Source organism: Urocitellus parryii, unplaced genomic scaffold, assembly GCF_045843805.1.
Source record: "Urocitellus parryii isolate mUroPar1 unplaced genomic scaffold, mUroPar1.hap1 Scaffold_53, whole genome shotgun sequence".
Classification (NCBI taxonomy): Eukaryota; Metazoa; Chordata; class Mammalia; order Rodentia; family Sciuridae; genus Urocitellus; species Urocitellus parryii.
This window is the reverse complement of record NW_027554068.1, coordinates 161899-189632: the sequence shown is the minus strand read 5'-3', so window position 1 is coordinate 189632 and position 27734 is coordinate 161899. Positions and strand designations below refer to the sequence as shown.

Here is a 27734-nt window from a genome sequence, read left to right as displayed (position 1 = left end):
CTACCTGATAACACAGTTGCCTCGGTTGGAGGCAAAAATCACTATGGGGGCAATGGAAGATTCCAGGGCTCAGTGAGCAAGGTAAAGCACTCTATGTCTAGCATGTGCACCTTGTCCATGAACAGCAACTGGGGACCAGCTCAGCCATGCCCTGGTCAATGTACTTGTTCACCACCTAGTTGATCTCACCTCGGACAGGGTCCCAACCAGTGGGAGAAATGCCACCTGCTGTCTTCTCCCCACCTCAATTCCCTCCAGACCTAACTCTTCAGCCTGGATCTCCTACTAGCTCTCTGACCTCAGGCTGGGTACTGGACCCATTCCAGGTTTGCTGAAATCATTTGAAAACAAGAATCATGCCAGGTTTGGTGGCACATGCCCACAACCCCAGCATCCTAGGAGGCTGAGGCAGGAGGATCGCAAATTGGAGGCCAGCCTCAGCAACTTAGTAAGGCCCTGAGCAACTCAGTTGTGACCCTGTTTCTGAATAAAATACAGAATAGGGCTGGGCACAGGGCTCAGAGGGCAAGAATCCCTGTACTCTCATCTAAAAAAAAAGAAAATAGGCATCATCACACCAAAATGCCACAAAAAGCCTTTTGTTGAGCTGTGTGGGGTGCAGTGTCCAGGAACTGCCCCAACGAGCCCCAAGCCTGATGCTGAGACTCCCCACTTGGGAGCCCCAGGGAGAAGGTTTTCATATGTGAATTATCCTCTGCTGCACTCAGTCAAGGAGCCCTTTTGGGGGCCCTGTGTGACAATGCTCAGGTTCATTAACTTTCCATCAAGTGCAGTTAGAATCCTCTCCCCAGGAAACCTGAGCAAGGAGGGTCAGAGTAGGCCCAGCCTTGGCCCCAGAACCATCAGCCCCTGCAGAATGGGAGGCCTGCCTCAGGTCTCAGCCCTCCCCTTCCAAACCAGCGCCTCCTGTCATCAGGATGGAGCTGTTCCCAAAGAACCAGGATCTGAAGCTTGTCCTCACCCAGAGCCATGACTCGAAGGTGTCAAAACCAAGTTTAGAGACAGATCTGCTCTTGGTCACTCATGGAGGAGCTTAGGCTGCTGCAAGTCCTCAAGGCAACAGTGGATTCATGTTGAACTTACATTTTCAGGGAGTAAAGAGGTAATGGGCCAGAGAAGGACATAAAATTGGGGAAGAGCCAGGCGCAGTGGCACATGCCTCTCATCCCAGCAGCCCCAGGGGGACTGAGGCAGGAGTATCACAAGTTGAAGGCCAGCCTCAGCAACCTAGCAATGGCCTAAGCAACTCAGCCAGACCCTGTCTCTAAATAAAAAATAAAAGTGCTGGGACGGGGCTCAGTGGTCGAGGGCCTCTGAGTTCAATCACCGGCATCAAAAAAAAAAAAAAAAAAAAAAAAAACATAAGTCCACAAAGGAGCAAGGGAGACCCACTGCCTGGTGTCAAAGTCAGCACCTTCCTGGTGCCTCAAAGGAAGCAGATGCTGACCTCAGTGGGGCCAGAACACACAGTGTGGCCACGGCATCTAAATGGAGTAAAGACGCAGAGCCGCACAGTGGACAGCGCTCAGAACCGGGAGCATGTCAGAGGCAGCGCCTCAACTCGGCTCTGGGCTCAGGCTTCACCACGTGTCCTCCCTGTGATCTCTGTCTTCTTTGGCTTCATCAACTGGCCCATGATGGACAGAACATCTTGTCCCCCTGTAGCAGAGAGGACTTTCTAAGGCAGCTACCAAGGCCCATGCTCCTGCCTCCTGTGTGTCCCTGATGTCACTCAACTTGGAAGCCTGAGGTGGACATGCTCAGGACAGCTCCCCTGGGAAGGATGAGGGGCTCCTGAACTCAGAGGGATATCCTCGAGATTTCCTGTGACCTGCAAGAATCAAGCAGAGTCGTGTATGGTGGCACGTGTCTTTAAAAATCATGGCAATTAGGGAGGCTGAGACAGGAGTACCGCAGTTGGAGGCCAACCTCAGAAACTTAGTGAGGTGCTGAGCAACTCAGAAAGACCCTGTATCTAAATAAAATGTAAAAAGGGCTGCAGACGGGGCTCCATGGGTAAGCACCCCTGGGGTTTAAGCTTCAGTTCAAAAAAAAAAAATAATAACCCCCAGCAAGGTAGGAAGAAACTCCAATCCCAAGAGTCTCTGGCATCTCCTGGGCAAAGCTCCAAGGGACAAAAAGCAAAACCAGATTCCCAGCAGAAAGCCTGTTCCTGGTGGGAAGGAGGAGGCCCCCCTTCAGGATGAAGAGCAAACCTGACTCTGTCCAGCGGGGCCCAGAGCAGCGCCAGCTGGGAGCTGGAGGACTCGGGGCTTGGGCTCTGCAGAGGCCGGAGCCTCCGTGAGGCTGTCTGAAGCCCTGTGAAGGCTCCCACCAGGAACCCCCAGCCCGGGGTGGAGAGCAGCCCCCACCAGGCTGGCAGGCGGCCAGGGGCAGACAATGCCCAGAGATCAGCTGTGACGGCATCTGGACATTGGGACAAAGGGGCCAAAGCTCATGTCGTACTCATTGCTGAGCCTCCCAGAGGGCCTCCAGGAGGACAACATGGCCCTGGCCACTGGTCCCCAGGGCCTTGGGCATGTGCTGGACCAGCAGGGCCTGTCCCTGGTGCTTGGCATGGGCCACATCCAGGTCATGCACCGTCCTGTCCTAGATGACCTCCTTCTTCTTGTGCACGTCGCCCTTGGGAAGGGCATGTCCTCATCGGCCTCCAGGGTGAACTCTGTGGCCTAGGATCTCCCTGCCTCTGCCAGCAGACCACTGGGCACTAGGACCACACAGAGCTCAGTGACAGAAATGCCCCCGCTGCCCACTGAGGTCCCCCAACTGCGCCCTCCGCCGGCACCCTGTGGCTTGGTGCCACACTGGGCTCCCAGACCCGCCCAGGCAACACCTGAGACTTTCTGGAAGATTCTTTCCCCTTTATTTTCACTCCTGATAAAGGAGCATCCAGGGGACTCACTGGAGTCAGGGTCCCGGGCTCTTCTAGGTGGTGATTTATGGGTGACACGAGGCCTGAAGCTCATCCATCAGCCATGGAGGCATGGCCACCACAGGACACAGCAGCAGATAGAGGAGGAGCCACCCGGTGCAGTCCCCAGGCTCAGCACTCAGGGACGGACATAGGGAGATAAGGGAAGATGGAAGATGCCACCTGGTGCAATGGGAAGGGACGAAGTCTGTCTGGTCCCTGTCCCCCACAGGGTTTGGGTCTTGAGCACTCTGCCTGCTTAAGTCACGAGGAGAGAAAGATAGAGAAAAGCCAAGTTGAGTTAGGTAAAGGGACAGCTGTTAACCTTCCCCCACCCAAACCCGCTGAGCAATATGACGCCCTGTTCACCCAGGTCTCCCTCTGGCAGACCCTCAGGCATGGCACTGTCCCCCAGGTAGCATACCTTCACAGCCCCATTGGCCTCCATGTAGATGACGTCCCTGGCCTTAACTCGCTTCTTCTGCAGACTTTCAAAAATGCTGGGGTTCACCTAAAACCAAACCAAACGAGACAAATGGAAACTCAGTCAACCATGAAGCACATTCCAGTTTCTTCTGATCCCGAGGAAAGGCTCCTTTCTGTAACAGACCTGGGGGGCCAGGCACAGTGGTGCACACCTGTCATCCCAGGGACTCAGCAGGCTGAGGCAGGAGGATCACCAAGTTGGAGGCCAGCCTCAGTAACTTAGCAAGGGGAGACTCTCTCTCAAAACAATACAAACCAAAATAAAAAGGGCAGGCTTCTGGCTCCCTGCTTAAGCACTTTGGGTTCAGTTCACAGGACTAAACACAAGAGAGAGACAGACAGACAGACACCTGAGGTAGCCAGCGACCCTAGGATTGGGGGGGTATGAGGGTATGTGGCAGGGCACAAGAGCCTGGACTGGGGGCTAAGCACACCAGGAGATGAACCTGAGGGTGAACGTGTCTGCTTCCAGGAGACAAGAGAATGTCACCATTACTCTTCCTTGCCTTGACTTCAGGGGTTGCAAAGTGGTAGGAGCATTCTCACAGGGACCCGTCTACCATTAGAGGGGACATGTGTCCTTGGCCATGCCCCACAGCACTCCCCAGGATCACCACTGCAGCTCCAGTCCTTGGGTTAGGGACACCAGAGCTTCCTGCTTAGCCACCTGAAGCTGCATTTGATGTGGCCCATGATTCCGGCTCTCTGGATCTCAGTCTTCTCCTCTATGTGAGAGCACCTAGAAGCACCCACAGAGGAGTCCAGAAGGGGAAACATAAGTTGGAATTCCCCCAAACTTTCTGGGTCAGGAGGCTGAGGAAGGAAGATCATAAAGGTGGAGGCCAGTCTAGACCACATAGCTAGGCCGTAGGGCTGGGGCACAGCTAAGTGGCAGAGCGATAGTTCACTATGGCCAGAGCCCTGGGTTTGAGCCCCAGGACCACAAAAAGCAAATCCTAGCACCCTCTGGTCCCCGGGGCTGTGCACACAAATCTTGGGGTGACGGTGTTCTATGGGGCCTTGCTCTTCCCGAGGGGTGTGCACTGGGAAAAGACAGAAGCCTCTGAAGGACCAAGCTGACAGACAGGTCCTGAGGCTGAGCTTCCAGGGCAGCTGCTACAGATGGCCACCCTGTGGAAACACACCTGAGCTCTGTCCCAGGCAGAGTCCAGTGTCAACACCCACTGCAAGGCTCCCTCGGCGGGAGGGGACACCCAAAAGGCCAATCCAGAAACAAAGTCGGTATGTGGTGGTCAAAGGCCAGGGGGAGGGAGAGCAGGTGGCCATTCATGGGAATGAGATCCCTTGGAAGGTCATGACAATGTTATAGAATTAAGATGGGGAGTGTAAACTATGTCATGCATCAAAATCCTCTGGGCCACACACACTTAAAATGGGTGGATCATGTTTCCAAATGCACCCCCAAAGAGCTGCCAGAAGCTCACTAGGGTCCAGCCTCTCTGGCTTCCTTGGGGCACTGTGCAAACAGGACCAGGGCTGGGGAGTCCCTAGGCCAAGATTCGTAAGCCTCCTTCAAACTCAGACACTTCACAACTCCACACAAAGCACCTGAGGTCCTTCTGTCCCAATATCTCATCCATGTGGGAAAACTGCCCAGAAGGACTTGGGTTTTGGGGTGCAGGTGGTACCAGGGATTGGACTCAGGGGCCCTCGACCACCAAGCCCTATCCCCAGCCCTGTTTGGCATTTTATTTAGAGTCAGGGTAACCCTGAGTTGCTTAGTTCCTTGCTTTGGCTGAGGCTGGCTTTGAACTCACGATCTTCCTGCTTCAGCCTCCCGAGCTGCTGGGATCAATGGTGGGTACCACCTTTGATTTGGAAGACAACTTTCCTCTTCTCCATTAGGCTATTTTCTTCAAGAAGCTGGATGATGCAGACCGATGGATGCCTCAAATTTCCACTGTGTTCCTGTGTCCTCTCTCCTACATGGAAGAGGACAAATTTTCTCTTTTCATCTCAGAAAAAAACAGAAAAATAGCCGTTGGAAGAAGTGACATTTTCATGATCTCCATAAAGCACTGACCCAGAAACCACCTCAGAGAATCAAAGAACCATCCAATTATAAAAGGGGGAAAGATGGAGAGATTCTATGTTGAATGGAGAGTGGTCTAGAGATGAGAAACTGAGCCACAGAGAGCTCAGAGGACTCACAGGGGTCACCCAGCACCAAAGGACTCACAGTCACCCTGCCCCTCAGCCAGCACTGGATGCAGGATGACTGTGGAGACTCTTTCTGAGCCTGAGGCCTTGATCTGGAAAACAGGGAAATGAGATTCATGGCACCTGCACACACAGGCACACAGCTGCGAGGAGCCACAGGTAAAATACTTCCCCAAGCCTGCAGCAAGGTACCTGGCTATGTAGCAGAGGACAGGTACAGAGCTAGTGTGAGTCAATCATAAAAACAGTGAATGAGTAAAAATAGTATGAAAAAGAAAGAAAAAAGAAAACAAAATTATGTCCACTATGACTTTTTGGGGAGGTGAGGGGGCAGTACTGGGAATTGAACCCAGGGGTGACTTACCCCTGAGCCCCGTCCCCAGCCCCATTTTTTATTTTATTTGGAAACAGGATCTCCCTGAGCTGCTAAGGGCCTTGACTAAATTGATGAGGCTGGCGTCACCTTGTGATCCTCCTGCCTTAGCCTCCTGAGTGGCTGGGATGACAGGCGTGCTCCACTGTGACTGGGTGGCCAATAGTCATCATGTGGCAGGCGAGATGGAAGAAAACATTTCTTGACTTAATCACACAACTCCCAGGAGTAATAAGAAAAGAACGAGCTATCTCATGAAGGGAACTTCGTCCATGCCCTCTACGAGGTGTCCCTTTGTACTACACGATGTTATCCTGAGTGTCCCATATGGCATCTACAGTGCAGAGGCCAAAGAAAGAGGGACACAGAGGTCACACCACCTGCCCGTGCCACAGTGCTGAGGACAGGGCTCAGGACAGACTCCCCTTGATCTGCTTGATGCCCTTGGCTGTCTTGAGCCCTATGATCACGTGGCTGATGGTCTTGCCGTAGCCGCCCATGGGGTTCTCAGTCCCACATGGTGTCAGCTTGGTCATCTCCCCTCATAGACCTCCTTGGCCTCCTTTATCTGCAGCACTGGGAGGGATGGCTGACGGGGACATGGTGAGAAATGGGAACATCCTTCTCTTCACATCCATCTCCTCCTCACCAACAACCTTCTTACCTCAAACTGCCACAGCACAAGAACTGACAAGTCACCTTACAGTACAACGCAGTGACACCATCATGGGTGGAGAGCAACACTGCAGGGAGCGGTGGCCAATGCCTGTCATCCCAGCTTGGGAGGCTGAGGCAGGAGGGCAGGCTGGAGGCCAGCCTCAGCAACCCAGTGAGGCCCTGATAAACTCAATGAGACCCTGTCTCCAAATAAATTCAAAACAGGGCTGGGAGGTGGCTCCATGCTTAGGTGCCCCAGGTTCAATCCCTGGTGCCCCTCCTCAAAAAAAAAATTGAAGAGCTGAGGGTCACTGCTCTCCTGACAAATGGGGAGGTCACAGAGGACTTCTGCTTGCAGGCTGCCATCGGGCTCCTTTTGAGCTGATATGGAAATTTCCCAAAGGCAGAGACACATGGCCACAGGATCAGACACTCAGGCCACTTCCCACTGTTCAAGGGGGGGCCTTATCTTATCACAACATCCCTTGCCTTCTCTTCTTCAGAAACCCAACCAGGACAAGGACACTAAAGACTGGAAGCTAAGGGCCAGCTCTCCTCTGCCTGTGATCCACCTGAGAGCCTATAAATGGGGCTTTTGGAAAACACTCAAAAGAGAAGCCTCATTTTGTGTTTGATGAACCAAATTTCCAGCTCCTGAACCCCAAGACAAACTTCTCAAACAAAGTCCGGAGAAGCTGTGCACACCCCGAGTCCCAGCAGCTCTGGAGGCTGAGGCTGGTGGATCATTTGTTAGAGGCCACCCTCCACAACACTGAGGCCCTGAGCAACTCATGGAGACTCTGTCTCTAAATCAAATGCAAAATAGGGCTAGGGACGGGGCTCAGAGGTCGAGGGCCCCTGGATTCAATCCCTGGTACAAAAAAAAAAAAAAAAAGAAATTTTCCAGACAACATGAAGTTATCAGAAAACTCTGTCCTGCTTGGAAAATTCTGGGCTTTCAAGTCTACTTTCATTTTTTATAGAACCTTTTCTATTCTGCAAAGAGGAAATTCCTCCAAATGGAATGTCTGCCCATATTCATTGTGAGGAGACAGTGACATGAAATTCCCCCAGGAGGGGAAGAAAGGCATCCCTGTCTCTCAGCTACTCATATTTGTCTAGAAGTTTCTTGGTGGTGACCAGCAGACAGGGGAAGAACCCGTGGACAGCGGGACCAGCTGTGGGCCAGTGGGCGAACTGAGCGTGGTATCTCTAGCCACAACAGTACAAAGGACATGGGTTTCATCTGCTGGTTCAGGTTTCTAAGTCCCTGACAGGGACCTTTATCACATCAAGGGAGCGACACAGACGGGGACAGATGACCCTCTCTCCCTCCCTCTTTAGCTTCCCAGGAAGTCAAAGGTGTGGGGACAGCAGGCTTATGTCTGAGGGGAGGTGATGGCCTGCCCTTTCATTCTGTGGCAGGATCTAGAAATTTCTCTTCAACTGCTGCCCTCAAAAGCCCCTGCTGTGTCCCCCTCCCCACCCCACCCCAGGGGCACTCCCAACCAAGGACCCTGGTGACCTCTACTTTTTCAAATTTTAAAGCATTTTAGTTCCTGCTGAGCAATTGCAACACAAACAACTGTGTGAAGGCCAGTTTTATCACGTTTCTGTCTCACAAAAAATGTGGTTTTATTATTTTATTTTATTTTTTTTGATAATTTTTAATATTTATTTTTTAGTTCTCAGCGGACACAACATCTTTGTTGGTATGTGGTGCTGAGGATTGAACCCGGGCTACACACATGCCAGGCGAGCGCGCTACTGCTTGAGCCACATTCCCAGCCCCTATTATTTTTTTTAAGTTGTAGATGGGCACAATACATTTATTTTATTTTTATTCTTATTTTTATGTGTTGCTGAGGATTGAACCCAGGGTCCCACACATGCTAGGTGGGTGCTCTACCACTGAGCCCCTGCCCCAGCCCAGAAAAATGGTGGGTTTTTTAAAATTTTAGTTCTTAAAAATAATAATATTCAGGAATTTGAAAGGTTGTTCTATCTTACTGGTCACACTTTTTTTTGTTCTTTTTTGTACCAGGAATGGAATTCAGGAGCCCTCAACCCCTGAGCCCCATCCCCAGCCCTTTATATATTTTATTTAGAGACAAGATCTCACTTACTTGCTAAGGGTCTGGCAAGTTGCTGAAGCTGGCCTCCAACTTGTGATCCTCCTGCCTCAGCCTCCTGAGCTGCTGGAATATTGTTCATATGTTTAATTAATGAGTTAAATAAAATCACTGGCACATGTTTACATAAGGAAAAGTAAGCCAGGAATAATAGCACACATCTGTAGCCATAGTTACTCAGCATACTGAGGTAAGAGGATGGTTTGAACCCAGGAGTTCTCCATAACTGTATGGTGTTTTCAGTTTCTTTCTAAAGCCCTTTGTGGGATTCCATGTGCCATGAGTCCAGCATGTCTCCAGATTGCATAGTGAAGACTGAGATAATTATCAGGTGAGAAATTCAAATCCATTTATTGTATTCATGCATGAGAGAAGCTGTTAATTTTCGGGCTTGTTACTCATGAGGGTTTGTTTGTTTGTTTGTTTATTTATTTATTTATTTATTTAGTGTGTGTGTGTGTGTGTGTGTGTGTGTGTGTGTGTGTGTGTGTGTGTTGTTTTCTTTTTGGTACAAGAAATTCAACCCAGAGGTGTTCATCCACTCATTTACATTCCCACCCCCTTTTTAAATATTTTTATTTAGAGACAGGGTCCCTTTGAATTTCTTAGGGCCTCACAAATTTGATGATGCTGGCTTTTAACTCATTCTCTTCATGAGTCCTGAGATTTTTAAATGTAGCAGAAGCAGTATCTCAAATCCAAAACAAAAATCTGAAATCCAGAACTTCAGTTTAGCTCTCCATGGGTCTCAGAATAAAGCCCTAGTTTTCTAGCTCTCTGTTCACATATCCATAATCTGTCACGACCGGCAGGACACATCAACATGGATGGTGAACCTAGATGGGGAGGAATGAAGGGACAAGAGACATGAGGGATGACAGCAAGACAGGAGTTCTGATCAAGCTGCAAATTTTATTGTTCACACAGGGGTATTTATATGCTGGGGATGGGGAAGCTCTCTAATCAGCAGTTGCTGGAAGTGGGTGGTAAAACTGCCAGCTGCAGGATTTCTGATGATCCTGATGGATGTTTCAGGAAGATAGGTAGCTGCAGGATGTCTCCCAGGCAGGATGTCTCCCAGGGGGCTGTTTCTTGTAAATGTCAGGCTATTCTTTGAAGGAGAATTTCCTTCTAGCCCCTGACACAAATCTAGGGTTCTCTGTACACAGAGAATAAGTATAAGATAGAATAGGTAGTATAATGACCATGTAATGTGAATAATGGGCCTCACTCAAACACACCTGGTGGCTAACTGAAAGATGTTAATGAGCACCATTAAGGCCTATTTTAAATGTAAAAGGCCTTGAAGCTGACTTGTGGGAACACATTCAACAAAGTCCTTTGTCCCAGGGGTTATTCCTGATTGAATTTGAAGAAAAAAGGATGGGTCACAGAAAGAATGAAAGTGAATCCATATGGTAGTCAGGATGCCTTTTCCAAAGCCTGTTCTAAATGCATTATGTTCCATGTTCTGCCCAAAACCATCTGTAAACTTCTGAGATGGTACACAAAAATGAGTTTGTTTGTTTGTTTTCTGGTATTATTCCTCATACCACATGGTGGTCATTCTATTTCTTCTTAAATAGATTTTTTTTCTTCAAAATTTTTGAGACAAGCACCCAGATTCAATTTGCAAACTGAGAAATTTTGGTTCATCTCAAAACTCCACTTTCAGCATTATTGATCATTATTTTCCCATGTTTTATTTCAAATGTATGCATCATTTATAATGTTTTTCTTCAAGAACTGGAGGGAATTTTTAAAAGATTTTAATTTATCATTCTGAAATTTTCACATGAGAAGAAAGCAGAATAAAATTAGGTGACATGAAAAAGAATAAATCTCTCCTAAATGAGGTTTATGTGTCTCAATTAAGGATTTTTTAAAAGTGTAATGGGTCATCAATTGAGGGTTTATTTATTTATTAATTTGTTTGTTTGTTTATTTATTTATGGTCAGACAATCTGGGGTTGTGGCTCAGTGACAGAGCACTCACCTAGCAGATGCAAGGTCCTACATCTACATCACAAAGTTGCTTAGCCTATGTTGATGTTGAAATTATTTTACCTTTTCTTTTTAAGTATATGGTCTTTTAGCATCATATACTACTAAATACAGTGTTTAAATACCTTATTAAAAACACTTTGGCATATCTTCTGTTTTTCATTCATATTAACATATTTCTTTACAGTGAATGGTTTATACATCATATCAGTAAAGGATACAATGACATTTTTTATTAGGCAGATACCCCACTGTTTCAGCAGTTTTTTAAAGCACTCTTTTATTCATTTTTAATACAGTGCAGTTTTCTTTCCTTTTTTTTCTTTTTTCATTGCCTAAATGACCAGATTCTTTTAGATCATTTTGTCTTTAGTTCCACAGTGCTAATTATTCATCACATTATGAGGTCTATATTCATTGCTATAATGTTGAATCCTATAGTCATATATGCAACAATGTTTTTTATTAATAATGGACTTTATGTACACTAATGTCTAAATTATAACCTAGGTATGACACCTAAGAATGTATCAGTATGCTGTATCATTTTTAAAATAACAGAATCACCTTATGATGCATTTTCCAGAATATATCTGCATCATTAACTGAGGCATCATTATATATACCTTACAAGTTACAATTATGTAATGCCTAAAATAATTTAAAATTTTTACTTTTGAATTTTATCAGAGCTCTTTTAATTTAATTTGTGTTCTAAATCCTACATCTGGTATTACTGATAATTTCTATGCTCTGTTTACTGTTAATGTTTTCAATTTTGCTCCTTTGGTTAGTATTTATTCTCTATTTATAAAAATTGCCTTTCCCAAAATATTGAGATTGATATTTAGCTAGTGAATCCTTACTTTTATTTATCATTTAATAGTGTATTTTATTTTTAATCTCAATTTAGACACAGTTTTTTTCAGGTTTATTGATATAATTATATACATTTTTTTCTCTGGTCCTGGGGATTGAACCCAGGGCCTTGTGTTATGTGAGTCAAGCACTTGACTGAGTAAGCTATATCCCAAGCTCTATTTAAGGTGTATATTTTTATTTTTCAACATATGAACACATCCAAATAACCAGATCAATAATCAGTTAATTTAGGCATTACACCCAAAGTATTATCTAGTACCATTTTTTTAGTTGTAGATAAAACACAGTATCTTTATTTATTTGTATGTGGTGCTGAGGTTCAAACCCAGTGCCTCACATTTGCAAGGCAAGTGCTTTTCCACTGAGGTACAGACCCAGTTTACTGAGCTACAGCCCCAGCCCTCTAGTACCCTTTTATAATCTCTGAGTTATGCTCTTCCCCATCACATTTCATGAAATAAATTTGATATTATTTAACAAGGCTAACACTAAATTAGAATTGAAATTATACAGATCAATGAAGTATTACAATGGGAACATAACACATAACCACTATTTCTATCAAGAAATAGAACATTAATGATGTTACAAAAAAACCCATCAAGTCATCTTGATTTCTCCCTAGTGGAAACTTCAACTATTTTTTTCAACTCGCTTTTTAAAAGTATTATTAAAAAAATAAAATAATAAAAAAAAAAAACAGAACAGAGATCACTTATTTATTTAATTATATTTAAAATGGTAGCATTAGGTAGCCCACTGTGTAGGAAACCAGACCTAAAAAACAATCATGCTTCATGCACTTTTGGTGGAGCAAATCTGAGGGTGATCCAGAAATCAGAAGACAGAGGTGCATCTCAAAATGCCAGGGATGGGGCATTAAAGTTTAGTTATGAGAAATTATCTAAGGATATAAATTGGTTGAATAGTTTGAAGAAAAAAATTGTGGTTACAAGTTACTGGAGAAAATCTGAGGGAGCTCAGATAGACCAGGTCAGGAAGTAGAGCAACAGCACATTTAAGCTGTATAAACTGTGCCTGGAGAGGAAGAATTTAGAAGTTTTGAGGGGAGAAAAGTGTGGCATCTCTGCTAGAGCTTGAGGAGCAGAGAGTCTTGTGTGTGGCATACTTGTTTGATTATATCATGAATTCCTTGTTTTTAGGAATTTCCAAAAATGAGGCCCCTTGCATAAGTATGATGCTGTCGTAATATTTCTTTTTTTCTCCCACATAGGATCCAACTTTTTCCCATCTCTGCGTCTTATATATTCTCAACAGTTTCTTCTTTCTTCTGAGATCTATTTTCCTACCCCCTCACTAATTTTTTTCTGCTCTTTTTACTTTCTCTTTCCTTACCCTGTTTACTAATTAAGATCTTGAATCTTAACTATATCACTTTATCTATGCTTTTCTCTAAAATTATTGTGGGACTGGGAATAGGCTCATTGGAATATTGGTTTTGCAGGGCCTGACTTACAGGGTCTGTATGGTAAAAGGAGGTGTGAGATGCAGTCTAGTTTGGTGAAAGCAGAAGTGGAAGCTACATGTTGAAAATTTCTACGAACATTTGGTGTCAAAGAGTAGAATGTATCCTCATATAGGTAGTACCAAACCAATTTTCAAAGTGGCTCTAAGATTTTGCATGGCCATCAGAGGGGTTTGACAATTTCAATTAACATGTTTGTACTTTTTAGACCTTTCTAGATCTTTTGCCATTCTATTTCAATTATATATATATATATATATATATATATATATATATATATATGCTTAACTCTTTTTTTATTGGTTGTTCAAAACATTACAAAGCTCTTGACATATTATATTTCATATATTAGATTCAAGTGGGTTATGAACTCCCATTTTTACCCCAAATACAGATTGAAGAATCACATGGGTTACACATCCACATTTTTACATAATTCATTATTAGTAACTGTTGTATTCTCCTACCTTTCCAATCCTCAACTATCCCCCCTCCCCTCCCCTCTTCTCTCTCTACATCTACTATAATTCATTTCTCTCCTTTTTTTCCCATTCCCCTCACAACCTCTTAAATGTAATTTTGTATAACAATGAGGGTCTCCTTCCATTTCCATGCAATTTCCCTTTTCTCTCCCTTTCCCTTTCACCTCATGTCTCTGTTTAATGTTAATCTTTTCCTCCTGCTCTTCCTCCCTGCTCTTTTCTTAGTTGCTTTCATTATATCAATGAAGACATTTGGCATTTGTTTTTCAGGGATTGGCTAGCTTCACTTAGCATAATCTGCTCTAATGCCATCCATTTCCCTGCAAATTCCATTATTTTGTCATTTTATAGTGCTGCGTAATACTCCATTGTGTATAAATGCCGCATCTTTTTTTATCCATTCATCTATTGAAGGGCATCTGGGTTGGTTCCACAGTCTAGCTATTGTGAATTGTGCTGCTATGAACATTGATGTGGCAGTATCCCTGTAGTACGCTCTGTTAAGGTCTTCAGGGAATAGTCTGAGAAGGGCAATAGCTGGGTCAAATGGTGGTTCCATTCCCAGTTTTCCCAGGAATCTCCATACTGCTTTCCAAATTGGCCACACCAATTTGCAGTCCCACCAGCAATGTACAAGAGTACACTTTTCCACACATCCTCGCCAACACTTGTTGTTGTTTGACTTCATAATGGCTGCCAATCTTACAGGAGTGAGATGGTATCTTAGGGTGGTTTTGATTTGCATTTCTCTGACTGCTAGAGATGGTGAGCATTTTTTCATGTACTTTACCACTGAGTTACAGACCCAGTATATATATTGTGCTTAACTCTTTTGGTATGTCTTTTTTCCTCACAAACATAAAATCTCATTCATTCTGTTATATTCACTTTCCACTACATATGTACTCTGCAAATAGTTTCTCCCACTTTATGTTTTAGCTTGACTAACTGGATGTACATTGCTCAGAAATTTTTTTAAATGGCCTTCTGGTATATAAATTCATAGAAATTCACAGGGAAATGACTTTAAAATGGAGTAGCAGAGACCACTGATATATGTAGATTCTCTTTTTCTGGTATTCAAAAAATTACCATGCATATTAATTGTTAGGGTATGATCAAGGTCAGGCACTAAGAGTGAATAGAGTACTAGTTGAGAGAATTTAAACCTTCAGAAGACTGGGAGAGTTTTTTTTTTTTTAAGAAAGTAGAGAAGAGAGAAAGGAAGGAACACATTTTTTTTGAGAGAGATAGAGAGAGAGAGAGAGAGAGAGAGGAGAGAGGGAATTTTAATATTTATTTTTCATTTTTTGGCGGACACAACATCGTTGTTTGTATGTGGTGCTGAGGATCGAACCCGGGCCGCACGCATGCCAGGCGAGCACGCTAACGCTTGAGCCACATCCCCAGCCTCCTGGGAGAGTTTTTATAGTTCTCAGCAAAAATAAATAAAACCTGCTCTCTGGACATGGCTTTGTCCTCTGCTCTGCATCTGGAGACAATGTATGATGGCACTCTATCCATCTCATTCACTTTTGTGGATCTTTGATGTGTCTTCCTTCATTCTGCTGGCCCATTCTCCCCTCTTCTTCTTCATTTTTTCATGCCACTGGGCATGACATTTTTCTGTAATCTCTCAGATACTCTGTGCAAGTATAAGAATAATCTCATTGGGTATCTGCCATCTATGGTGCTATCAGATTCTGTGCAGTTTTAATGAAGAAACCTGTTGTGACATTACCATGATATATATATTTCTCTCTTTATGCTTTTGAAGGCTACATCACCATAAACAAAGAAGAGACATTTGTAACCACAAAAAAGCTTACCAGCAGCCACTCGAAGCTAGAATGATTCTTTTCTAGAGTTTCTGGAAGGAGTATGGCTTTGCTAACAAGTTGATATTAATGTTGTATCATGATAATAAAAACATCAATATCCATAAAAAATGATTTTCTATTATTTTAAGTTGGTGTGTGTGTGATCATTTTCATTAGTAGTAACAGGAATCCAGGGTTTTTATGCAAGCTGAATAGATTATTTGACCAAACTGACTGCGGCTGAAGTGGTAGTTATCAAATATAAGTAGAGGTTTTCAGGTTGTGTACATGTGTGCAAATTATAATTGAAAGATGCCTACCTTATTATCAGAAATGGCAATTGCTTAGGCAAATTCTTCAGTATTTTAATTTTTTTTCTTACCTGATGCTTTCTGAGTGTGTGACTTATGTGGTGTGACCTGGGAAGTATTCTCTTAATCTTTGAAATAATGACTCATTACTTTATAACACATCATTTTCAAAAATAAAAATTTGGAAATGGGGTAAGATCAAGATTGCAAATTTGGCTCTATTTGGTGGTAAGAAGGGAATACAGAGGAAGTTTTATGTTAGAGACAAAATTTTGAAAATTGTGTTATGAAGATATACAGAGGAAAGTGCTATAGTAGAGACAAAAATAGGATGTGGAGATATACAATTAATTCTTTTATAATTTTGATACCAGGAATTGAACTCAGCAGACTCAACCACTGAGCCATATCCTCAGCCCTATTTTGTATTTTATTTAGAGGCACTGAGTTGTAATTTATCTAGAGGGACTAAGTTGCTTATGGCCTTGACATTGCTGAGGCTGGCTTTGAACTCACAATTTTCCTGCCTTCGTGTCCTGAGCCACTGGGATTACAGGCATAATCCACCACACTTGGCAAGAATTAATTCTAAAGCAATAAATCCTACAATGAAAGGTTGGGGAAAAGCAAAGGAAACACCAAAATAGATAAAGAACAATTAGTGCAGCCAGTAGACCAAGGAACCATGAGTGAGAATTCAGGTTCATCATGCCCTCTACCAGAATGGCAAGGCCTCACACCAAAATAACAGTTCCCCCTCTAGAAATCCTACTAATGAAAACAGAATAAAATCTGTGTCCCATTTTTCTCATTTTCGAACTCTGTTCTCACCATAATTCCTAACATAGTCTAGAAGTTTTAAGTATAAGAATATTATATTGTGACTGCATAGAACATGGGTTCTGGATTTTGTTCTTATTACTAAAGAATCCCAATGTGCCTTAAAAATAAATAAGAAGTAACACTCTTGTTCTGCAGAAACACTTTTTGCTCAAACCTAGTTTATCTGCCAATCTAACTCAAGTACCTACATTATCTACTAGCCAGGAAAGATAAAACCATAATATATCACCTAAAGAGAAAACTAAAACTTTTTCCCCTCTGTTCCATTGACTTGTTTATCTTTTTACAAAGTTTCCATATTAAGAATACATTTCCCATTGAATCTCTCTATTGAGGATATCTTCAGGCATGGGCAATGAGGAAAGTGCTAGAAAAAGTATATTAAGATCCTTCTATACCAAAGTACTTAAAAATACTAATGCTCTGCCATGCCAGGGGTCTCATAGTTTGTGGTGGAATTTCTGATAAGCATTGATTATGAATAATTTTACTGGCATTAATTAGATACTGTGCTGGAAAAGATGTTAGAAGACTTGGATAGAAATTGCAGATGTAATTCACCACTATTTATGTGACCTTATTAAGTTACTCAGATCCTTTGAACTTTAACTCAGACAAGATAAAACAGAATCTAACCCTATGACCTCTGATTTGAGGGTTGGCTTTGATACCTGACTCTCTCAACTGCAAGATCTCTGGGACTCAGTTTTCTCATTGATATATCTATGTATAAGTTATTTAATTAATCTTTATTTTTTATTGTTTAAGTAAGGCTTTAATTGTACCTACTTATATGACTACAGAAACATGATCAGTTTTGTTTGGAAATGCCTTCACCTCATTGCTTAGCACTCCCTAGCTTGAGATCCTGGTACTGTGAACAGTCACACCTCACTCTTTAGAAAGAATTAGGGCCTACATCAGTCAAGAGTGAAGATGAAAAATGAGAAAAATGTGATTCTGGGCACCACAGCAGATGGCATAGCAATGTCTTGAGTTTTAATGGCACAAAATAAGAGACATGGTAGTGTTTTAGTTGGTGGCATTCATAAGATGGTGCACATATTCTCTTGGAGAAAGATACCCCATCACTCAGCACTGGGGGACTATTCCAGGGTAACTTTCATCCTTTTGCAGTGTCATGGAATTATTCATGGTCCTGTGACTCCAACTTCTCTTTCATGCTCCCATTTTATCTGCCATCTCAATCACTACCTGGGACATAGAGATCCTGATAGGACAACAGAGCCCTCATTACTGCCTCATAAACCTCACATAAGACACACTGAGCCCCTCCCCACTTATAAACCAGGTGAGAAAGAAGTTCAACATCATTATGGTTATATGACAGCAAGTGGGGAGGATCTAAGTGGTACCTGGAAGAATAAAGAGAAGGTGGTAGAGTCAAAGGTAGAGAAGGAAGTTTCAGGCCAAAGGAATAGCATGGGCAAAGGCTAAAAGGGACATTAGAGTTGGGTGGAGAGTGTCTCAGGCTGGTACTGAGCAGGAGAGAGGTGGGGAGCTAGTGTGCTCTGGTGCTGAAGAGCCTTTGAAACTCCTCCAGAGGAGATCTCTTCTGAGCAAGGCACCTCCAAGTATATGAGATAGCCCCATGGGTTGACCTTGTACCTCTAACTTTATGTCACTGAGGCCCATAGCAGGAGTGCCCAGAAAATATCCACGGAAGCACCACCATCTTCAGTATATCTATGTCTTTGAGCAGAGTGCAGACTTGTGATGATTCTTGATGGAGGTCTTTACTATTGGCATGACAGCTTCATGCAGTGCTGTGAGGGTTCACAGCTGAGGATCTAAAGTCCTGGAGGCTAGAATCATGAGAAGCCAGTCCAGCCCAGTAATAAAGTGGTTCAGGAAGGGCCAAGGCACAGTGTTGGATTCTGTGTGTTGGGACTCTGGGCACTCCTTGGCTCTTCAGTCTCTCATCTGTCTCAAGGACACACAAGACTAGGGTTTATCCTTAAATATTAACTATTAATGGCAACTATATGAATAGATATCTGAGCTAATAATCTGTATAAGTAGACCATAATAAAATAAGTGTAATTTAATGTAAACTGAAGCCTTATATTAGGAAAAACATATTCAAAAATATTAAAAGCTTACTTGTAACTAGATTTGAACTTATGAGATTTAAAATAATTTTTTTGTTAATTGTACTATATATGATCTGTCCATAGCTATGAAGTTATATGTGCAAATATAAAAACATTTTAGGAGAAAGGTAACACTTAACATGAAACTACTGGAGCAGAAATACATTTAATATATCAAATAACTGAAAGGACCTTTTATCAGAGTGCCACTAAAAGCTTTTACACTACATAAGGAAAATTCATTTTTAAAGTGTACAGAGATGGATGCATTATTGAAAGTCCAGCAAAGCCTCTTCAACTTCTTTCCTAGTGAAACTCTTTTTCCTAAATATAATATGTTCCTGAAGAGAATAATATCAGAAGCTTAAAATCCATCTATTACCATCTATTAGCTAATGAGATTAAGGGTTTTCCTTAAGACAAAAAGATTATTCCAAAATATTGGATATATGTTTGGAAATGAGATATTCCTCTCGTAATTTCTATTGGGATTGTACCTCTGTTTGACATGTTTTATTGGATATTTCCTGGAGTTGAGTCATCCTTGTATGTCCAGGAATATTTCAAAAACAAGCTCTTCATAGTAAAGAAGCATAATAAGCAACTGCCTCCTATCAATTTGGAAGAATGGCAATAAAAAAACATGCTGAAGTCAAACTGATTGATGACTAGGGGAAAGAACATAGGGTTGCATCTACAGGAAGTGGCTTCCATCTTAGAGGGACTCAAAATAGTTGACCATTAAACTTGTGTGAAGGGGATCTCTTGGCCAATTTGTTCTGGTTCATCCTGAAAGTGCTCAAATGTGGAAAATATGATGTGACTGAAGGAATGATCATGGTCAATGAAGATTGAAAGTCATGATGTGTTATGATGAACCATCTGAACCAAATCTCTATCAATAAAATAAACTGGGAATAAAAAGACTAAAATTCATCATTTAGGAGAAATCATCTTATTGTGTGATCATCAAATACCATGAAGGAAGGTTCAAATTTAAGCTAGGAAAACTCATAAACACTAAGGAAACCCAGGCAGAAGCCCCAAGTGAAAGACTGAATAAAGCTTCTATGGATGAATGGCTGAGAAGAAAATAAAATTTTGCAAGGTGGAAACATAAATTTTGTTCACTTGTGGGAATCTGTGTACACCAACAATATAATTGGGCAATAAAAAACTTTATATACTGCTTTAGATCTCAAAATAATGCTGCAGATTTTTTAAGTTTGGCAAGGGCCCCAGGTTCAACTCATTCTTAATGGAGAATGTATCACCATTTCAATAAAAACAAAGCCACTCTCAACACAAATTGGAATTTATGTATGAGTCAGTGCTAACACCAGACTATCTATTCCTTTCTCTACAACATAGCGTAACTTTACTCTTACCTTTTGCAACACATAAAAAATTAGAGCATGAAGGAAAACCAGACATTACAGTTAAGATAATTAATAGAATATTCTGACCAACTTACTTAACAAATTCTTTCCTTTATTGAGAGTGAGGTGGTGCACTTAATGATTTTCTTGCATTGGGTCAGACACTAATGGCATAGAGGATAGGGAACTTTCAGGGCACTTCTCATGCTGAAATATTATAATTATTCAATAATCTGAATTCATGACTCTCTCTTCACTTGCCTGGCCAGAACATGTTTTCTGTCTGCCAAACTAAAATATGCAATTGTAACCATATAGATGATGATAGTCAAGGCCCTCCTAGAGAATGTGGCCATTACAGAAACAGCTGCCCTCCTTACTATATAGAGAAGCTGGACAAAGCTTAAATGATTCAGCTTGGATTATTTTATTTTATTTATTTTTTTGTCTTTGGCTTAGGTGCCTCATGAGCCAAAGAGTGTGGGAGGGATTTCTATATATGGACAGGAATCTATGGGAAGTTGTTATTTCCACCTAATGGAAAACTGGTGACTCTAATTGCCCACTTTATTAAAATTATCATGGTAGGAAGGCAATTCAAATAAAACAAGGCTTGTCCAAGTAGTGACTAAGGCATCCGAATTCCCTAATGTGATGAGCATTTCACTGGGTGAAAGTGAAGAGTCTACAGTCTGTCTCTGAGAACATGAATCCTAACTCCAAATCAACTACTTATATACTATTTCACAAACTGTTTTGACTCTATAAATCTCAGTATTTCACTCTGAAAATGGGGAGTAATTATAATTATTAGTTATGCATAAATCATTCATAAGCACACTTAATGGCTGGTGCAGAATATACATTTAGTTTAATTAATACTGCCTTTTATTATTTTAACTCATATATATGCAGTTATTCCTTCCCTGGGTAATAAAGAAATGAGGACATTTTGAATGTGATATGCACACTAAAGGGCACACCTAATAAAAAACCCTATAACATATAGGTATCTGATTTCCCATTGCATTGTTTTGGTGGACACAATTAATTAGAAATTTGGTTCCTGAATATACAAACACTTTGAATATTAAAAGAACCTTATCTACATCTTGTTTAACATAGTAAAATGATAAGTAATTTGGATTTTTTGTTTGTTTTTGCAGTGCTGAGCATTGAACCCAGGTCCTCACAAATGTTAAGGTCATGCTCTACCACTGAGCTAAGCCCCCAACAATAAATAGTTGTTGAATTAGGGAAAAGTAATGGGTGTTTTATATTCCTAGCACTTTTCTATATAAGTAAGAGTACCTTTTCTACATAGTTGAGAGTCATTGTGGTTAAATAATATAAATGATAAAATGTGTTTAGAAAAATTTATTTTGTATTCTACTAGATTTTGAACAAAAATTTATCTACATGAGTTTGAAAAATAGATATTTTTGAACAACAAAGCACTTAGTAAACAGGAATTAGTAGATAAGTGTTAGAAACATGCAAAATTGACATAAGAATGTTTTGAATAGTCTCTTATTTATAGACAATACATATCACTTTACATTATAATTTAATGGTGTTTCATTAAACACCATGCTTTTTAGAAAAATTACAAAGTTACAAGGGTAAACTCCCAGTGAGGAATAGGTCTGGTGGTGTGTGCTAATTAACTATTTTTTAAAATCAGCACAATAAAAATAAGGAAATGGAAAAACATCCTGCCTGGTTTTCAATTAGTGTATTTTGCTCCTTGTCATTTGTACCCAATTTTCTTATTTTGCCTAAACCTTGCATTTTCCCTTGCCAAGTACTTTTTTTTCTTATATTGTTTTAAATTAGATGTTTATCTTCACTTGTTAGTGATACAACAAGTGTTTTAACATTGAGTAAGTAAATAATTTCATTTATGAGTAGCTGAATTTACTCATAGCTAGTCTAAACAAAGTTGAAAATGATTGTGGAAATACATTTTAATTTCTCTAGCATTTTCATTAGGTTGGTCATTTGATCAAATTGAAAATCAAAGAATAAACCTGCCTCAAGTGAGGAAAGACCATTTTTATTGCACAAGTATTACCCCTGTTTTAGTCAGGTTTTTTGCTGCTGACTTAAAGACTCATCCAGAACAACTGGAGGAAAAATTTATTTAAATGCTCACAGTTTCGGAGGTCTTAGTCCATAGAAGCCTGGCTCTATTCCTCCAGGCTCAAGGTGAGGCAAAACGTCATGGCAGAAGAGTATAGTAGAGGGAAGCAGCTCACATAATCAGGAAGCAGAGAGAGGTCTCTACTTGCCAGATAAAAATATATTCTCTAAACCTACACCCCAATTTTAGCCTCCTCCAGCCACACCTTACCACTTCAGTTACCACTCAGCTAATTCTTATAAGGGGATTAATTCACTAATTTGGTTAAGACTCTTATAACCCAATTATTTCTCCTCTGAACCTCCTTGCATTGTCTCACACATAAGCTTTTGGGGGAGACCTTACAGCCAAATTATAACAACGTCTTTTCCTGTCGTCTTCTCTGGCTAATATAAAATCATGTACTGATATATGTAAATGAGGATTTATAATATTGCAATGCATGCTAATGGTAACTACTTTCTTAGTTTGGAGATCAACCAACATTTACTTCCTTTCCCCTGACTATACTTTTGACAGATTTTTGTCACTTGGTAGGCAAACATTTAGATGGGAAACTCTCATTAATTGGCATCATATTTTGTGTTTTACATTCTATTTGACATAAAAAACATTTTACCCTCTTGTTTTAAAATCAGCACAGGGAAATATCAAATACAGCAACATCTTTTAATAGTTTAAAACTGCCCCTGTCATTATCATGTAGGTTACATGAGACCTTGTGTGTGTATGGCTATGGAATTCTTTCAAGACATTTTTTTAGAAGCACTGTTGGATAACACTGCTTATAAAAATCTAAGAATTTTAATTATTAGAAAATATATGGATACCACAATTGTAACTGAATGATGGCCAGAAAGCACTGTGATTTTGTTTTCCAATCATGGCCAGTCATGGAGAGTTTTGGAAGTGTGGTCATTCTATTTTTGGAAGGTATGAGACTCTAGAAACTGTGCCTTATCAGGCTATGGTTGCTAGATTTACCCAAGTCTGTAAAAAGATGTGCCTTAATAAATTACCTCAGTGCCAAATGATTTATTTCTGTCTCCATCATATAGCAGTGTCTGTATCACCTTAAAATGTTCTGCCAATATAACTCTTTCCTTTGCTGGCTGGTCTGTTGATAGGAAGATCACAAGTAATTACATTTTAGTCAGAACATTCAGGTTTGAGAGTCTTCTAATGAAAGCACACCTACTCCAGGGACCTAGAAAATCTATACCTACAGAACTTAACGTTGTCTGGAAGGAAAGCATTTTTCCTTAAATGAACTAGTAATAATGAAGCCAGAATTAGATAGGCAGTCAGTATAGATAGGTAAATCAAGTCAGGTTGGATCAAGGAGGCCAATTTTGAGTCCAGTAAAATGAAGAGTAGCCCCTGAGGGATTGAAATGTTAATTTCTTCAGAGCTCTTCCTCCACCCTTATCAAGAATCTGTCCTTGCTCCAACCTGTTGCTAAGGCAACCTGTTCTAGGAATTGCTGCTCCCTATAGGGAGCTATAAAGTTGTTAATGTGTCCCAGGCTGTACCATACTGCCCTTCCCCCTTCTGCTCAACTTTTTCCCACCTTTGGACCATCCCACTGAGCATTCCTGGACCTAGGCACTTATGCAGGAAGGAGAAAGATAAGGGGAAGAGGATAGAAGAACAAAGGAAGCCGAGGACACATAAAAAGTTCAGAACTCCTTGCTTTTTGCAATACCGGAATACGAGCTATGGCCCCCTTCTTCCTCCTGGGAGTAATCTATGTTACCCCTTATTCAAGTACTAGTTGACTTATCAGAATGTCACAATTTTTTCTGGAACAATCCTATTGACATATATGCTGGAGGTACAAAATCCATGGTGTCAGAAATGTTGCCCCCTTGACATGAATCAAGGCAGTGGGCGCAAACCACACTAATAGAGATTATAATTGTCATAACCAACTAGCTTAATGAAAAATGACTGTTTCAGTTAATAAATGTTCTAGATGAAGCAGTAGAGATGATAAGTGTTCTTAAATCTTGACCATGAGAAATTTCAAATGTGGTAGGAATGCAGATTGGGGAATGACATTGATAGCTAAATGGTAAATGATAGCTTTTTGATCTGATGAAAGTGTTCTAAATTTTATTGAGATGAAGAAAATGTCCATGAATTTACTGCATAGGCTGCAAAGTAAATAAAAACTTTAGAAATCTTATATTTGAGGGGTGAATGAGAATGCCTTTCTAAATTTTTTTGGTAATGACCTGAAGCCAAAATAGTAAGATGTTATCAGGCCACACCTCACCTCCTTGGCACAGCCTGACCAAGATCCCAGGAAACAGGAAACTCTGAGCAATCCTGCCCAGTGCACACAGACCAGAGGATATTGCAATTCTGATTTTCAATAAAGGTCCAGTTACTGAATGGCATGCACAAGAAGCCAATTCCTGTGGTCACCATCAGAAATCACAGTATTTCATTAATGAGTGGAGTGGATCTTGCTGTGGTGTCAGATGAAGTTTCTTTCCCTGAATGACTAGCCTTGTCCTATCATCAAGTTGCCAATGGTCTTGGCCATTTGGAGACCTGTCCACTCTCACCATCTAGCATCTTTCACATAATCAGAAAGAAGCTTTAAGAAAAATACTATCCCCAGGCTTACTTCTACAAAACAGGTTAATGATACAGAGGGTGAAAGACTCAAAAACAGCTCTCCTTCCAAATGAAAAAGAAAGGTCCAATGATCTTAAGAGTTACTTCATTAAAAATTGTGCTTCTGTCTTCAATGGCCATGGCTGCCATAAAGACCTCACAGTCACTTGGAGACTTTTGTTTCCACAGCAGGTCTATCCAGGATGACTCCACCCTGCAGTTTCTCTGGATGACTCTATGCTTAAAGGACCTTCAGCAGTTCTCAATCTAATGTGTGAGGAGCCCCTCCCCTGCCTGTGCCTAAGCAAAAATTCTCTGGGTATATGAAAGGACACTGTGCATGCTTGAGCCCACTTTTTGAATTCAAATAAACTTACTTTCTCAAATTCTTTTTTTTTAAATTTTCTTTACTTTATTTTTAGTTTTATTGATTTTATTTTTTAAAATACATGACAGCAGAATGCATTACACTTCTTATTACACATATAGAGTACATTTTTTCATATTTTTGTATATAGAGTATGTTCATGCCAATTCATGCCTTTATACATGTACTTTTGTTTTATTTTGTTTGCATTGCAATTCTTATTACACATATATACCACAATTTTCATATTTCTGTTTATATATAAAGTATGTTTATACCCAATTTGAGTCTTCATACATATATTTTGAATAATGATGTCCATCATATTCCAGTGCCCTTGCTAATACCCTGTCTCCTCCCTTTCCCTTCCACCCCTCTTCCCTATCTAGAATTTATCTAATCCTCCCATGCTCCCCTTCCCTATTCCACAATGAGTCAGCATCCTTATATCATGGAAAACATTTGGCATTTTTTTTTCCAAATTGACTAACTTCAATTAGCATTATCTTCTCCAATGCCATCAATTTATCTTAACTCAAAATGGATCAAAGACCTTGGAATTAGAGACTTTGCATCTAACAGAATAAAAAGTAGGCCCTAATCTTTATCATGTGGGATTAGGCCCCAACTTCCTTGGTAACACTCCTATAGAAAAATAGTTAAAACCAAGAATCAATAAATGGGATGGAATCAAACTAAAAAAGTTTCTTCTCAGCAAAAGAAACAATCTGTGAGGTGAACAGAGAGCTCACATCCTAGGAGCAAATTTTTACACCTCACACATCAGGTCTAGAGCACTAATCACTAGAATATATAAAGAACTTGAAAAGCTAAGCTCCAAAAAACCCAAATAACCCAATGAACAAATGGGCCAAGGACCTGAACAGACACTTCTCAGAAAAGAATATACAATCATTCAACAAATATAGTAAAAAATGATCATCATCTCTAGGTATCAGAGAAATGCAAATCAAAACTACTACTCTAAGATCTCATCTCACTCCAGTCAGAATGGCAGGTATAATGAAGACAAACAACAATAAGTGTTGGAGAGCATGTGGGGAAAAAGTTACACTCATACATTGCTGGTGGGATTGCAAATTGGTACAGCCAATATAGAAAGCAGTATGGAGATTCCTTGGAAATCTGGGAATGGAATCACCATTTGACCCAGCAATCCCTCTCCTTGGACTATACCCAAAGGACTTAAAAACAGCATACTACAGGGACACAGCCACATAAATATTTGTAGCAGCACAATTCACAATAGCTAAACTTAGAGCCAACCTAGATGCCCTTCAGTGGGTGAATGGATAAAAAAATGTGGCATATATACACAATGGAATTTTACTCTTTCTACACACCCCAAAACCTCCTCTTTCCTTCCTTTTTCTGAGGAACAGCAAGAACTATTCTGAGTGAGAAGGACCCTTTGGCCCTTAAGGTGCAGAATGCAGTGAGGGTGAAATTTCACCAAGACCCCATGTGAAGGGCAGCCAACCCAGAGGACACACAACCCACCAACCCTACTGTCCTCAGTGTCTTCTGCTTCTTCTTTTTGTCTGATGACTTACACTTCCTTTTCTGAGTCTGTGGGGTCCCAAACAGCTCCAGAGCCAGATCTTGCACTCCATAGATCTGGAGGTTAGATACAGAATGGGGCATGATTTCCACATGACTAAATATCCAGCTCACTCTTTGGATTGGCAACTGGAGGGGGATGGAATTTGAGGAGTTCCATGCAAATTCCATGGCTTTGGGATAGTCCCAGGGTTGTAGATGGTGCTGGAGTGAGATGGGGACAAAAGCCTCCTCTGGACAGCAGGGGCCTGGTGTGCTTGATGTTCTGAGCAGAGAGTTTCTGTGTGAGGTTTCTGGCCATGGGACAGTGCACAAGGAATGAGGTAGTGCTGGGATGCTAGGAGCAAGTCAAGGCTTTGGAGGTCATTGTCTCCAATGCATGCACTGGATGTCTCACATGACCCCCCAGTAGGAGTAGGTGTTTTGGCTTCCACTACATATTTGTTCCCCAGATTTACAGAGGAGGATCTGATGTTCTGGGGAGGATAAGTAGACTGGATGGCTCCCAATGAGAGAGATCCATGACAATTCAGAAGGATACTAGTATTCTTTGGTCCCAGCAACTCTGGGTCTGTTCCCTGCACTGCTTCAAGTCCCAGGAAGCCTAGTAAGTCACCTCTTCGGGCCAGGTCTCCATGCTGATCACCTGATCAGTGCAATGGTTGTTTGTGTTTACCTTGGCAGGCAGCTACCTTGAAAGCTCTTGAGTTCTGATGGGACATACCATAATCTGGAGGTATAAGCACCCTCTTACTTCCATCCAGGGCAGGAAGTGTTTCTCTACCAGCTTCAAGAGGAAATGAGCACTGGCTCACTCTTCATCATGCATGACAAGGGCCACAGGGACTCAGGACATGTATATTTGAATAGGATTTGGGAACTGGAAGTGTCACCCATCTTGGTCTCAGAGAGACA

The 27734-nt window shown here is 41.5% G+C and overlaps 1 pseudogene; it reads right to left on the bottom strand.

Moving 5' to 3' along the window:
- LOC144252685 (ruvB-like 1) lies at window positions 1-26903 on the bottom strand (annotated as a pseudogene).
- Window positions 26904-27734: the final 831 nt, after the last annotated feature.